A 13,535-nucleotide genomic window follows, 5' to 3' on the forward strand; every position below is an offset into this window, starting at 1 on the left:
AAAAAAAAAAAAAAAAAAAAAAAAAAAAAAAAAAAAAAACCATAATATTCTAATAGCAAGGATTTTTACTCATGCTTTGTAGTTATCATTTGACATGCAAATATAAACCGAACTATACACTATGTATAAATGACTTGGTTCTATATGTGGTCTAGATTGGGGATCTAATAAAACAATATTTCTTGGTAGCTAGGTCCTGGCATGGCTCAGCCCTTTTAAATCCATTTCTCATTCTCCAATATCCTTCTACCCTATCCTGACCCACCAGCAGGTAGGACTTCTACAATCCCCACTTCAATTAAAGTCTATTCGGTTAGGTTCACAGTAATAAGCAAATACTGGTTCAGTTCTGTAATCTGACAAAGAATGAAATGGTTACAGTATAGCGGTTTACTGTATTAAAAAAAATAAGATTTTAATAATGCAAGGTGAGTTAGCCAGAATTCTGGGAAATATGACTCAAGCACCTTGACACAGAGGTCAGGGTAAGAGGGTAGGTCTACGCTTCAATGTCATCAGAGGAACTGCTCCTATCTATGCTGGCTTCTATTTTTGTTCGATAAAGCTAGCCATGTGAGCTATGTTTTAAGAGGACATGCAGTTTCAACTTCATATCATTCATTGCTAACAATCATTCAAAAATCTACAAAATAAACAAAGGAAAACTAAATTTCTTATGTGTCATTGAACACTGCTGAAAACCTCATATGAATTGCTTATCTGGAATGAAATAAGGTGAAGAAATATTGATTCTTTTCATTCAGATTGGTATATGCGTAAATAATACCTGAGTTAAATATTACCATGTTACCAATGTACAAAAAGTATAAAAGATAAACTAACTACCCAAGAGTCAAGACTTCATGAACACAGTCACAAACACTATTTACACAAGAATGTATGTTAGGCCTTTTCTTCCTATGCTTCTGGTTAAGTATGAGCCTTTCCCAGGCTTTCCCAGGATTCCTTTCTCGATGTCCATTTAAGGACACAAAATTTCCTTAAATGTTTTAGTTAAGAGTAGAAGATCAGGTTAATTATATTGATTAGTCCTGAAATTTAAACACTAAATTTTCTTTTCTTCTGCATCAAGCTTAAGACATAATTTACTTATCAAGTACAAATTTCTGTATTTAAAAGAAAAAGGTCATTTAATGATTTAAAAACCTCTTCCAATATATTTTACCTTGAAGATCAATCTGTTCCTAGTCTGTTCTTCCCTTTATCTGTGTTCATACTGTGTGTCCTAGCAATAAAGCTTCTAGGTTAGAATGAAGGTAAAATATCTGTTTTTTCTTACTTTTATTCATGTAACTCATGTGTATACAAGAACATTCTTCTTTTTCTTTTCAGACAGAGTCTTATTCTGTTGTCCAGGCTGGAAAGAACTGGTGCAATCTCGGCTCACTGTAACCTCCAACTCCTGGGTTCAAGTGATTCTCCTGCCTCAGTCTCCCAAGTAGCAGGGATTAAAGGCATGTATCACCACACTGGCTACTTTTGTATTTTTAGTAGAGACAGAGTTTTACCATGTTAGCCAAGCTGGTCTCAAACTCCTGACCTCAGGTGACCCACCTGCCTGGGCCTCCCAAACTGCTGAGATTACAGGTGTGAGCCACTGCACCCGGCCCACGAACATTCTGTTTCGTTTTTGTTTGTTTAAGATGGAGTGTCGCTGTGTCAGCCAGGCTGGAGTGCAGTGGTGTGATCTCGGCTCACTGCAACCTCCAGCTCCTGGGTTCAAGCAATTCTCCTGCCTCAGCCTCCCAAGGAGCTCGGATTACAGCACCAGCCATCATACCCAGCTAATTTTTTGTATTTTTAGTAGAGATGAGGTTTCACCATGTTGGCCAGGTTAGTCTAGAGCTCCTGACCTCAAGTGATCCACCCAGCTTGGCCTCATGAAGTGCTGGGATTACAGGCATGAGCCACTGCTCCCGGCCCCAAGAACAGTCTTAATTTAGATATGGGCCTGCTAGCAAGACTTAAATGCAGTTCATTTTTAAATAAATACATTTTTATTACAATTGAGTATAGAGCTTAAAGTCCAAGGAAAACCTATGAGCTTGTCAAGCCTCCCCTGCCGCTCGACATGACCCCACTGAAATATGAAATCAGGGCAATTTCAGGCCAAAGTGCACTCCCTGGAAGTGAGGTTTCCTTACAACCTCTTTGCCCTTCCCAGCTAGTTTGAGAAAATTATAACTTGCACTTCAACTTTTTTCACTGCTCAAAAAGATTCTAATCAACGCCACTCTAAAAGTAAACATGTTTCCTCATGAGAAAGTTTAAGTGACCTTAAGGTTATCTTTACTTAATTTTACAATTTCAAAATTAAATCTAGGTTAGAATAAAAAAATTTGTGTAGCTAGTGTGTAGTCAAGAACGTTCTTAGACAGGAGCCTGCTCTTTAAATAAATACATTTTTATTCCAATATACAGCTTAAAGTCTAAGCTTTAATAAACAAATAAAGTTGTTTTAAAAATCAAGATTTATATGTAAATATGTACTTCTGACGTATCTGAAAGCTATTTACTTAAGTGAAGCACTTCAGGGTTCAACCTTGTTTATGTAACTCTCATTTTGTTGAGAAAACCCACCTTTCTTCCTTGATTGTGTAACATTTATAAATCAGGGCCATTACAAGTTACAAATCTGCTTATGGTGTATGAAAATGAAGTTTTATCATCTCCATCCACACGGCAAAGATGAGCACCCAAATTTGTCATCTCCAAAATGAAGTCTTTTTTGCCATCCAAGGCCACGTGAACAAGAAAAAGTCATGCATTAATGTCTTCATGGAAAATCGCCCATATAAAGAATAATCTTAAAGATTACTGAGGGAATTTTCTCTAAGAAAATAACCAACATCAGGGCAATCATCTATAGAACTTAATTTAGAAATAAATTTTTAGGCTGGATACAGTGGCTCAAGCCTATAATCCCAGCACTTTGGGAGGCTGAAGTGGGCAGATTACTTGAGGTCAGTAATTTGAGACCAGATTGGCCAACATGGTGAAACCCTGTCTCTATAGAAATACAAAAATTAGTCAGGCATGGTGGTGCACACCTGTAATCCCAGCTACTAAGAGGCTGAGGCAGGAGAATCACTTGAACCCGGAAGGCAGAGGTTGCAGTGAGCTGAGATGATGCCACTGCACTCCAATCTGGGCGACAGAGTGAGACTGTCTCAAAAAAACAGAAATTTTATGCTAGGGGCAGTGGCTCATGCCTATAAGCCTAGCACTATGAGAGGCTGAAGTGGGAGGATTTGCTGGAGCCCAGAAGTTCAAAACCAGCCTGGGCAACATGGCAAAACCCCATGTCTACAAAAAAATACAAAAATTAGCCAGGCATGACGGCACATGCCTGTAGTCCCAGATACTCACGAAGCTGAGGTGGGAGGATAACTTGAGCTTGGGAGGTAAAGGCTGCAGTAAGCTATGATCATGCTACTGTATTCCAACCCAGGTGACAGAGCAAGACCCCATCTCAAAAAATTAAATTAAATTAAAAAAACTAGAAGAAGAAATTACAAGTCAAATTCAACTCCTGGTTATACTAGACCATCCTAAACCAAGTATAGAGACTCCCTGGTCAAAGTAGGCTTTTCAGGGCCAGATTTCAGGCTGGCTGGAGTCATACTATCCCGTCTAGTCCTTCAGTTCCTGAGAGGTGGGATCTCTCATCCTTCTTCCCAGGAGGCCACAGTTATTACTGTACCTACTGCTAAGAGTCACCTCCCTCTGTGGCCTGCCTTCCTCCAGAGAAAGTCTGAGGCTTTTTTTTTTTTTTTTTTTTTTAGTCTTGCTCTGTCGCCAGGCTGGAGTACAGTAGCATAATCCATGATCTCAGCTCACTGCAACCTCCACCTCCTGGGTTCAAGCGATTCCCCTGCCTCAGCCTCCCACGTAGCTGGGACTACAGGCATGCACCACCATGCACAGCTAATTTTTTGTATTTTAGTAGAGATGGGGTTTCACCATGTTGGCCAGGCTGGTCTTGATCTCCTGATGATGTGATCTGCTCACCTTGGCCTCCCAAAATGCTGGGATTACAGGCGTGAGCCACCACGCCCGGCCGTCTGAGGCCATTTTTAAGTGTCCCTAAGAACACAGATCCTGAACTCCAATTTCATCCTTATGGCTCAAATACAATCCTATGGCTTACTCTTAGGCTGTAAGGATGGGGAATAAAAGGGACTCAGGCTCTGATGGAGAACACACTTTGTTCAGTGAGGCCTTTCAGGGTATATTTAAGCTTTCATAACACAGAAAAAGAACTCAACTTTGCGAAATCAGGAAGACATGCTTCCCCCGCTCAAATAAATTGTTTGCTGAGTAGCAGTGTTGGAAATTAATCCAGGAAATTTTTAAACTACATATACAGTACATTTGTCTGGTCATTGAGACAAGACTCATTATCAAGTCAGTATAAAACCACAATAACGACTATAAAAAGAACAATCTGTCAAAATGGCACTACAAGTAGATTTACTGAAAATACATGGATTGTGGGCCTACTTTGTATAATCACAGAAGAACAGATGTGAAAAACTTTCAATCTTTGGGATTTTAAACTTTCTGCTCTGATTGCAAAGGATGTTGTTCCTAACATACAACAGGCACAATGGCTTCTCATCAACAAATGCAATCAGTTTTGCAACAGTCTCTATTCCATGATATGCAAGTTCTTGTGTAATTAATTTGAAAAGATTCTAATTCAGAAATTGGGGGAAATTTTTTTTTTTTTTGAGATGGAGGCTCATCCCGTCACCCAGGCTGGAGTACAATGGCGTGATCTCAGCTCACTGCAACCTCCATCTTCTGGGTTCAAGCAATTCTCCTGCCTCAGCCTCCCAAGTAGATGTGATTACAGGCTCCTGCCACCACCCCCCAGGCTAATTTTTTGTATCATTAGTAGAGATGGGGTTTCACCATGTTGGCCAGGCTGGTCTTGAACCCCTGACCTCATAATCCACCCACCTGAGCCTCCCAAAGTACTGGGATTACAGGTGTGAGCCACTGTGCCCAGTCAGAAATTTTTTTTTTTTTAATTTTCTACCACAGTCACAAAGTTTATTTAGTAATGTCAAAAATTCTGTTTTGAGAAAGTCAACAGCTTTATTGGCATTAAAGGAACTTGTGTATGTCAAAACCACCATACATACATAAAGCAAAAATAAAATGGGAAAAGTACCTGCACTATGATTGGTAAAGATTTACTGTCAATCCATAAGAGGCTCTTATCAATTAATGGAAAAATACTAATATCCCAGAAAAAAATCTGGCACTACGTTAAATTTCAAAATGGAAAACAACTAGTTTTCTTTGGTGTTCAAATCATCTGTCATCAAAGAAACTGAAATTTAAATATGGAGATAGCACTGTTCACCTATAAAGCTTGCCAGAATATTTTTTTTCCTTTTCGAGGATGGTTCTCCACGTTGACAAGAATATGGTAACACAAGCATTCTCACAGAGTGCTGGTGGGAGCATAATTTGGATAAACATTTTTTGGAAACCAGATGGCCAATATGTATTAGGCGATCTTCCAACCATCAGCTGTATTTCAAGGACTCTAAGGATATAAACCCTGCACATAAAGTTTTAAAAAGGTATTTGTTGCAAATGTATTTTTAGTAATAGCGGAAATGAAAAACAATTTGATACATCTATGTAATGTATTATTAAACGGCCACTAAATGAGATTTTTGAAGATTTAATGACATAAAAAATTTTTCATGATACATTAAGCAGAAAAAACCTAGCATGCAATAGTATATCTGGATAAAATATATCAATGTAATAAATTATGTTCTATACATTAACATGTATTTTCTTAAATATTAACTGTGATTATCTTTGGTGAAATTGCTTAACTCACTTTTCTGAATCTACCTATTTTTATACAGCAAGCATGCATTACTTTTGAAATCAAAACCAACGGGGTTAACAGGGCTATTAAGAAACAGGCTTTTTAAATGCTTGAGTCTACTAACTGCAGGTTCGTTTCCAAAAATATTATAAGAAATGTATCCAGAATTTTACAATCCTATTATTCTCCAAAAATGTAACCTTGAATTTTTGACATATAACTAAAAGGTGTTGTTCCAAACATGATTTTCTAGCAAGCACTACCAAGCAGACCTACCAAGCACTATTTTCGCTTCACAAATCTGATTTAAAAAGAACAGGTGAAAAAAGTTGCTGCCAAGTTACATAAGTTACTACATATTATTTTAAACTAAATTCCACTTCTAAGGTTTTTTGGTTTTGGTTTTAAGGATAAGCATGTAGTTCTAATCTTTTCGTATAACTTTCCTAATATATTGCTTATGAGAAAGAAAAATCTGTAACAGCACTTTGCACACTGTAAAGCACTGTACTAACAGGACATTATCATTTTAACTTAAATTGTCCATCATTTCCTGCCCTAATCATTCCTGAAAAAGAAATTTGTCTACAGAACTGCAATTCCGTTTATGCAATTCCTTTTAGTTATCCACGCACTGTTATCTTGCATACAGCCTCCTTAAGGAGGTCACAGGTTCCCAAGAAGCAATGGCTCTCTTCTTTAATCCCCTCCCTCCTACGTTGCCTCCCTTCCTCCTGAAATCCACTCCTAAAACCTCCACTCCCACCCTCCAGCCCAGCGCTGTGATTTAATGATGATTGATTTCCAATCACCTTCACCTGGCCAAACTTGAAAGCTTTCGCCCACCGTTTTGCCCAAGAGTTTGGTTTCATTGAAACAAAACACACTGGATTTCCTTTCTTAGAACACTGACTAGTTCAAATAAACAGTATTTAACAGAGTATGTGCAGTAGGCTAAATGAAGAATTAACCTCTTCCTAATCCCAAATTACTCCAAATCAAAATCAACAACTTGGTAGAAAAGAGTACGTCTTCAAGAAGCAACAAAAAGGTTAGTCAGTAAACACCTAAGTCCACTAAGTACTACAGAGCCGTCAATAAGGTCACCTTAATTAAGACAGGATTTTTTTAGAGCTTGAAAAGTGCAAACGAGCTGCAAAAAGTAGCAAGGTGCGGCGAGGGGCCTTTGGGACCTGCAGCAACCCAAAGGAACCGGCTTTCTCAGCCCTGATTCCTTCTGCTGAGAAGGGGCCCAGAGAGAAGGTTGGGACTGCCGGCCCCGGGTGGGCGGCGTAAGGAGTCCACCGTCAAGCCCCTCGGTCACTTTCAAGGTGACAGCGACGAGATCCGCATCCGTCCCTTCCGCAGGCTCTGCGCCTGCCCACGTGAGACCCGCCTCCGCTCCGCCGGCGCTGCCGCCCCATTTCCCCCAGACCAGCTTGGGCCCCCAGGCCTCCGGAACGCCCCCTCCCCTCCCCGGGGCCGGTCGCGTCCCCCAGAGTGGCGCGCTCGCCTGTCCCCCCTCCACCCCGGCCGCGGGGCAGCGGGAACAGAGCCCAGCCCGCACTTACCCGCAGCTCCTTCGGGCCCTCCGGGAGCAGAGACGGAGAGGCGGGGAGCGCGGGCGCCCTTTGGACCCCTGGCGGGGACGCCGCGGACTCGCCCGGGAGGCCTCGGGGGCGGCGTCTGCACCTGGGAGCGCGCGGCGCAGCACCACCCAACCCCGGGGGCGGCGGCGGCTGCCCGGCAGGACCCGGAGTCCCGGAGCCCCGGCCTCCCGGCCTCCCCGCCTCCCCGCCTCGGGGGCCGCCAGGGGGTGGAGCAGGGCGGGGAGTTCGGGAAACTTGTAAATAACCGAGCTCAGGCCTCCCGCGGCGGCTCCTTCGGAGGGCTCCCCTCCCCCGGCTCGCGGCGGGAGACCGAGTCCAGCAGCCGTCCCGGGGGCGGCGCCCCGGGGAACCTGAAGGACTTACAATGCCGTACCTCGGGGTGCTGAGCTCTGCTCGACTGCTCGCCCCTTCCGTTCGCGCTCCCGGGTCCCAATCCCGAAGCCCCGCGCGCTCCCGGGCTAAGTGCGGACGCGCCCCACGCCCCAGGCGCCCGCCCCGGACAGAGCTGCACCTGTTGCCACGTGCGCCGCGGGGCGCCGCGGCTCCACTGCCGCCTGCGCACCTGGCTGCACCGCGCAGGGGCCCGGGATTCCGCGGCACCCTGCGCTGGGCCTAGGCCGGGCCGGGGTAGGTGGGGATCTGTCTCCTGCTTCCCTCTGGCCACCTGCAGGCCTTGAGGCCTCGCACCGCGGGGCGGGTAGAAAGTGGAACAGTTGAGGAGTTATCAGGGCGGAGGCTTGCAAGGAAGGAGTCGTGATTGTCTCTTAGAAGGGCCGACTCGCAGTCTGTGTTATCTTCATGCTGCTAGCAAGTTTACTAGCAAGTATGTATTAAAGATTAAAGAAAGGAGCTCTCCAGCTGTGAGAGCTTCAGATACAACGTGGAAAGCAGTCTAGAACCCCAGAGGGAGAAACTAGGACCGACCTACTTTTCTCTAAAGAGAAACTTAGTGCTTGCTCTTTGCTAAACTGAGCAGATTTCATCCGTAGCTGTCTTTGAGGCCCGTAAAATATTTTCTTCTATAAAGCATATTTTTTAATAGAAAACTTGTCCGAAGATGCTATTCTGCCTATGAGATGTAACATTACTGAACCATTAAATGTCAGACAACCTGAGAACAAACTTTTAATATTTTTAATTTTAATACTTTCTTTTCAATTACCTGATTAGGGTTGGCTAAAAGCTCTTAAAGAGAAGTGAACTTTTTTTGAGAATAAATCTAAGGACGCTGTATTTCACAGTTTTCTATACAGTGAATATTAGAATAACTGACAGATGTCTTGCCATTGATAGATGTAAAGCCTTTTCACGTGTACAATGATCCGATCCATTCTTTCCTCACTGCAAAACACAGGGGTATATGGGTCAGATTATCTCCATTATTCAAATGAGGAACCGAAGCTCAGAAAGGTCAGGTGACCAGCACAAGGTCACACAGCCAGTGAGGGCAAGTGCAAACCCAGCAAGCCTAACTCCTAATCTTCTTTTTTAATTCCATTACATAATGACACCTCTCGCTTGCTTTTGAAATCCCTGCTTTCCAGATAGACATGCAAGTAACATGATCCGTGATGTTAGGAAAGGCATGTGATTCATTTTAAATAGATTAAACACCACCAGATGATTGTCCCTATGCAAAAGCACACTAAAACAAAACGCTGACATAGTTTCTGCAAGTCAAGAGGCAATTATGCTAATTAGCAACAAGCCTCCAGCCCTAAGCAGAATACTTCTTGTGTTAAACATATCATTTAATCTTTATAACCCTCATATGACCTAGGTGATTTGGTCTAAACCCCCGCAATCCTATTGTGTGGCTTAGTTATATCTCTAAATATGGAACCTGTTTTACTTCATTTTTGTATCAGATGGTTTGAGGGGGAAAAATACTATCCTCTGCTAAGTAACCAGAGCTTCTTTTGCTGGTACTGGGGAATCTGAAACTTAGATTCTAATTGTATCCACATAAAAACAAGTTATCTTCTGGGGCATCTTCAGAGACTCCTCAAGGCAAATATTCATGAAATGGGGCTATTGACTTTTCATCTCTGTTCTGGGCATGTTGCCATGTTCCTGATCTCTGAACTCTAATGCTGACCTGCTACAGACTCCAGGAGCAATATTAAGGATAAAATAATAACTCACATAACTTTGTGGCCCTTTGTCCAAAAAAAAAAAAAGTTGGCTCAGCTTTTTTTCCTCCATAAGAAAAGGTAAATTAAAACTAAATTGAGAAACCATTTTTTCACTTATCAGATTGTCAAAGATTAGAAAGTTTGATAACCACAGTGTTTGGAAAAGTATAGACAAGCAGTCACAATGCAAATGTGAATGTAAATTAGAATCTCCATAGGGGGAGGGTCAGAATACCTAACAATATTGCAAATGTACATATAAGAGTTGATCTTGGCCTAGCATGGTGGCATGATAACTCATGCCTGTAATCCCAGCACTTTGGGAGGTTGAGGTAGGCAGATCACCTGAGGTCAGGAGTTCAAAACCTGCCTGGCCAACATGGCAAAAACCTGTCTCTACTAAAAATACAAAAATTATCCAGGCATGATGTCACGGGCATGCTGTTACACACCTGTTATCCCAGCTACTCAGGAGGCTGAGGCAGGAGAATGGCTTGAACCTGGGAGGTGGAGGTTGCAGTGAGCCAAGATTACACCATTGCACTCCAGCCTGGCCAATACAGCAAGAATCCGTCTCAAAAAAAAAAAAAAAAAAAAAAGTTTATCTTACAACACACATGAGAAATGGCATGTATATACAAACTTGTTTATTTCATCATTGTATATAATAATAAAGTTTTTTTAATACAAATATTCTTCACTAAAGGACTGGTAAATCATGATACAGGCATAAAATAAAAACCTATGAAGGTCTTTAAAAAGAATGAGAAAGTTCTTCGTACTATTATGAGATGATCTCCAATATATATCATGTGCATTTTTTAACACAACACAATTATCTAATAGTATGCTACAATTTCTACTAAAAAGGAGGAAATGATATACACTTGTTTGGATACATATATACATATATTTGTTTGATAAGCATAAAATAGGCCAGGCATGGTGGCTTGCACCTTTAATCCCAACTCTTTAGGAAGCCTGAGGAGGGAGGATCACTTGAGCCCAAGAGGTTGAGACCAGCCTGGGCAACTTAGTGAGACCCTGTCTCTATAAAAAATACAAAAATTAGTCGGGCATGGTGGCATGTGTCTGTAGTCCCAGCTACTCTGGAGGCTGAGGTGGGAGGATAGCTTGAGTCCAAGAGGTTGAGGCTGCTGTGAGCCATGATGGTGCCGCTGCATTTCAACCTCATGACAGAGCAAGACCCTGTGTCAAAACAAAACAAAACAAAAACCCGTAAAATATCAGAAAAAGATATACCAGAAGCAGATAATATTGGTTGTGTCTTCAGATGTGAGTCGGATAAAGGGCAGTCAGTGTTTGAAGAGAAACTTGTTACTAAATACAATTTTGTACTTTTTTTGGATTCTGAGTCATGTAAATAACAGAACCCATTCTAATATCTTAAAATGTTTCACCAAATGAAGTTTTGCCATCAGGAATAGCTAAAGTTTCTGTCAGCGAAATTCACTTGTACATAAAATAAATGATTGGCTGGGCATGGTGGCTCACGCCTGTAATCCCAGCACTTTGCAAGGCTAAAGTGGGCGGATCACCTGAGGTCGGGAGTTCGAGACCAGCCTGACCAACATGGACAAACCATCTCTACTAAAAATACAAAATTAGCCAGGCATGGTGGCACATGCCTGTAATCCCAGCTCCTTGGGAGGCTGAGACAGGAGAATTGCTTGAACCTGGGAGGCAGAGGCTGCGGTGAGCCAAGATGGCGCTATTGCACTCCTGGGCAACCAGTGAAACTCTGTCTCAAAAAAAAATATCTCAATAGATGCTTTCGACCCTAGTTCTTCTTCAGTTATCTAAAAAAGACACTAACACGAGTGTGGTGATAACGATGAATTAGCAAATTCCTTGCTATTTTATTAGCAGTGACATCTCCCTGGGGTAGAGCTTCCAGCTAACTTTCCCAAAGTCGCATTCAATCACAAATGAAAAAGTATTCCAGGTTTTAATTCCCAGGGGAAATTCCATGGAGTCATTGCCTTTGTTCCCAGTCTGAGTCCCTTTTTTGTTATTTCTGTTTACTTACACCACCTTCTCATTGAGAAGGGAGTTGAACATTTTTAAAAGACAGGAACATTTAAAAACAAATATTTTAATTTACATTTTAAAAATACATTTTATTTTATTGTACATTTTAAAAATAAATATTTCAAAGTATAAGTATTTTTAGTATAAAATGGGATTCCCAGAAAAGCATACAGGTAACAGTAAACATACAATTGAACAACAAATTAAAACATTGAGCTTCCTGAGAGCCACGTGCCCCAACCACTTACATAATTGTCATTTTCAAAAGAGGGTAATAGTTTCGCAAAGGAAGCAAAACTTTTCCTAGCACTGAATTCGAAGAAAAAAATTTGTCACTCATTTTCAGTTCAAGACTACAAAGTGTAAAATGACAACATACCATTAAAATACCGTAAGAAACTTTATACGGTTATTTTTCATAGTGACTGTGAATAAGACTAGAAGTTTCTTTCTTCTTCTAATTTTTAATACAGACAGGGTCTCACTATGTTGCCCAAGCTGGTCTTGAACTCCTGAGCTCAAGCGATACTCCCCCCTTGGCCTCCCAGAGTGCTGGGATTACAGGCCTGAGCCACTGTGCTAGGCAAAAAAAAACCCAAAATTATTGTAATAAAACTCAACTTGAGGAAGTAACTCACCAAAACAGGGACTAGTCTTTTAACAGAATAATGGGATCAAGGATTGCTGTAAATAGAGATGCGGAAAGACAGCAACTTCTCCAGATATACTTCTGAAAGTCAAATATGCTCATGGTAAAACTCGAACATCTCCACAAATCCTTTGCCACAGAGGTAGACACAGTTGCTTTATGCAACATTCCAGAATTTTTCTAGTGAGCCACTCATTACACAGGTGCAAAAACATTGTCAGATGTTGCAGTAATCTCTGGCAAAGTCCTAGACTGCTGGAATTTTGTGATACTGTCCACGACCTTTTCTTTGCTTTTTGAAGAGAATATGTGTGTTACAAATAGTTATATGACTTTTAATTCTTGTATCCCAAGATGGTGAGACATGATGGTGAAATACACAAACTGACTAGCTATAGCAATGGCTGCATAAAAGAAAGAATGTGAGAGCAGTGAATGGTCCTGACTTATTTATCAATAACTCCCAGGTTCTTCATTATCTATTTTTTTTTTCTCAGTGGACTTGAAGACCCAACTGGACTCTCTTCTTTTTTATTTTCTTTTTATTTATTTTTAATTTTTATTTTTCTGAAAAAAGTTTTGCTCTTGTTGCCCAGGCTGGAGAGCAATGGCGCAGTCTTGGCTCACCGCAAACTCTACCTCCCAGGTTCATGCGATTCTCCTGCCTCAGCCTCCCCAGTAACTGGGATTACAGGCACCCACCACCATGCCCAGCTCATTTTGTCTTTTTAGTAGAGATGGGGTTTCTCCATGTTGGTTAGGTTGGTCTCAGACTCCCGACTTCAGGTGATCCACCTGCCTCAGCCTCCTAAAGTGCTGGGATTATAGGCATGAACCACCACACCCAGGTATTTTCTTATTTTTGAGACAGGATCCCGCTCTGTCATCCAAGCTGGAGTGCAGTGGTGCCGTCATTACTCAACTGCAGCCTCAACCTCCTGGGGCTCAGTTGATCCTCCCAAGTAGCCAAGACTGCAGGCATGTGCCATTATGCCCGGCTAGTTTTTGTACTTTTTATAGAGATGGGGTTTCACCAAGTTGCTCAGGCTGGTCTCGAACTTCTTTCAAGTGATCTGACCACCTCAGTTTTCAAGAGTGTTGGGATTACAGGCATGACCACTGCGCCTGGCCCTGGACTCTCTTCTTAATGTTCCAGAAGGGTGACTACTAGAATAGAAATGTTCTTCTGCCAAAGTCTGAAGATTTGTAAG

The 13,535-nt window shown here is 41.8% G+C and overlaps 1 protein-coding gene across 3 annotated transcripts in view; it reads right to left on the reverse strand.

The window, feature by feature from the left end:
• Positions 1-13,535, reverse strand: part of MTUS1 (microtubule associated scaffold protein 1) — a 185,750-nt gene that overhangs the window by 147,963 nt on the left and 24,252 nt on the right. The window contains exon 1 of one of the 3 annotated variants that reach the window (XM_032287990.1): positions 7,450-7,607. The exons of 1 other annotated variant lie outside the window; for it this stretch is intronic. The gene's annotated coding sequence lies outside the window, so the exon portion shown is untranslated. Of the gene's footprint in view, positions 1-6,985; positions 7,391-7,449; positions 7,608-13,535 lie in introns of those variants that run through there. One more of the 3 variants, XM_032287993.1, reaches the window with a different exon arrangement.

Source organism: Sapajus apella, unplaced genomic scaffold (assembly GCF_009761245.1).
Source record: "Sapajus apella isolate SASKATOON/1434 unplaced genomic scaffold, GSC_monkey_1.0 scaffold21, whole genome shotgun sequence".
NCBI lineage: Eukaryota > Metazoa > Chordata > Mammalia > Primates > Cebidae > Sapajus > Sapajus apella.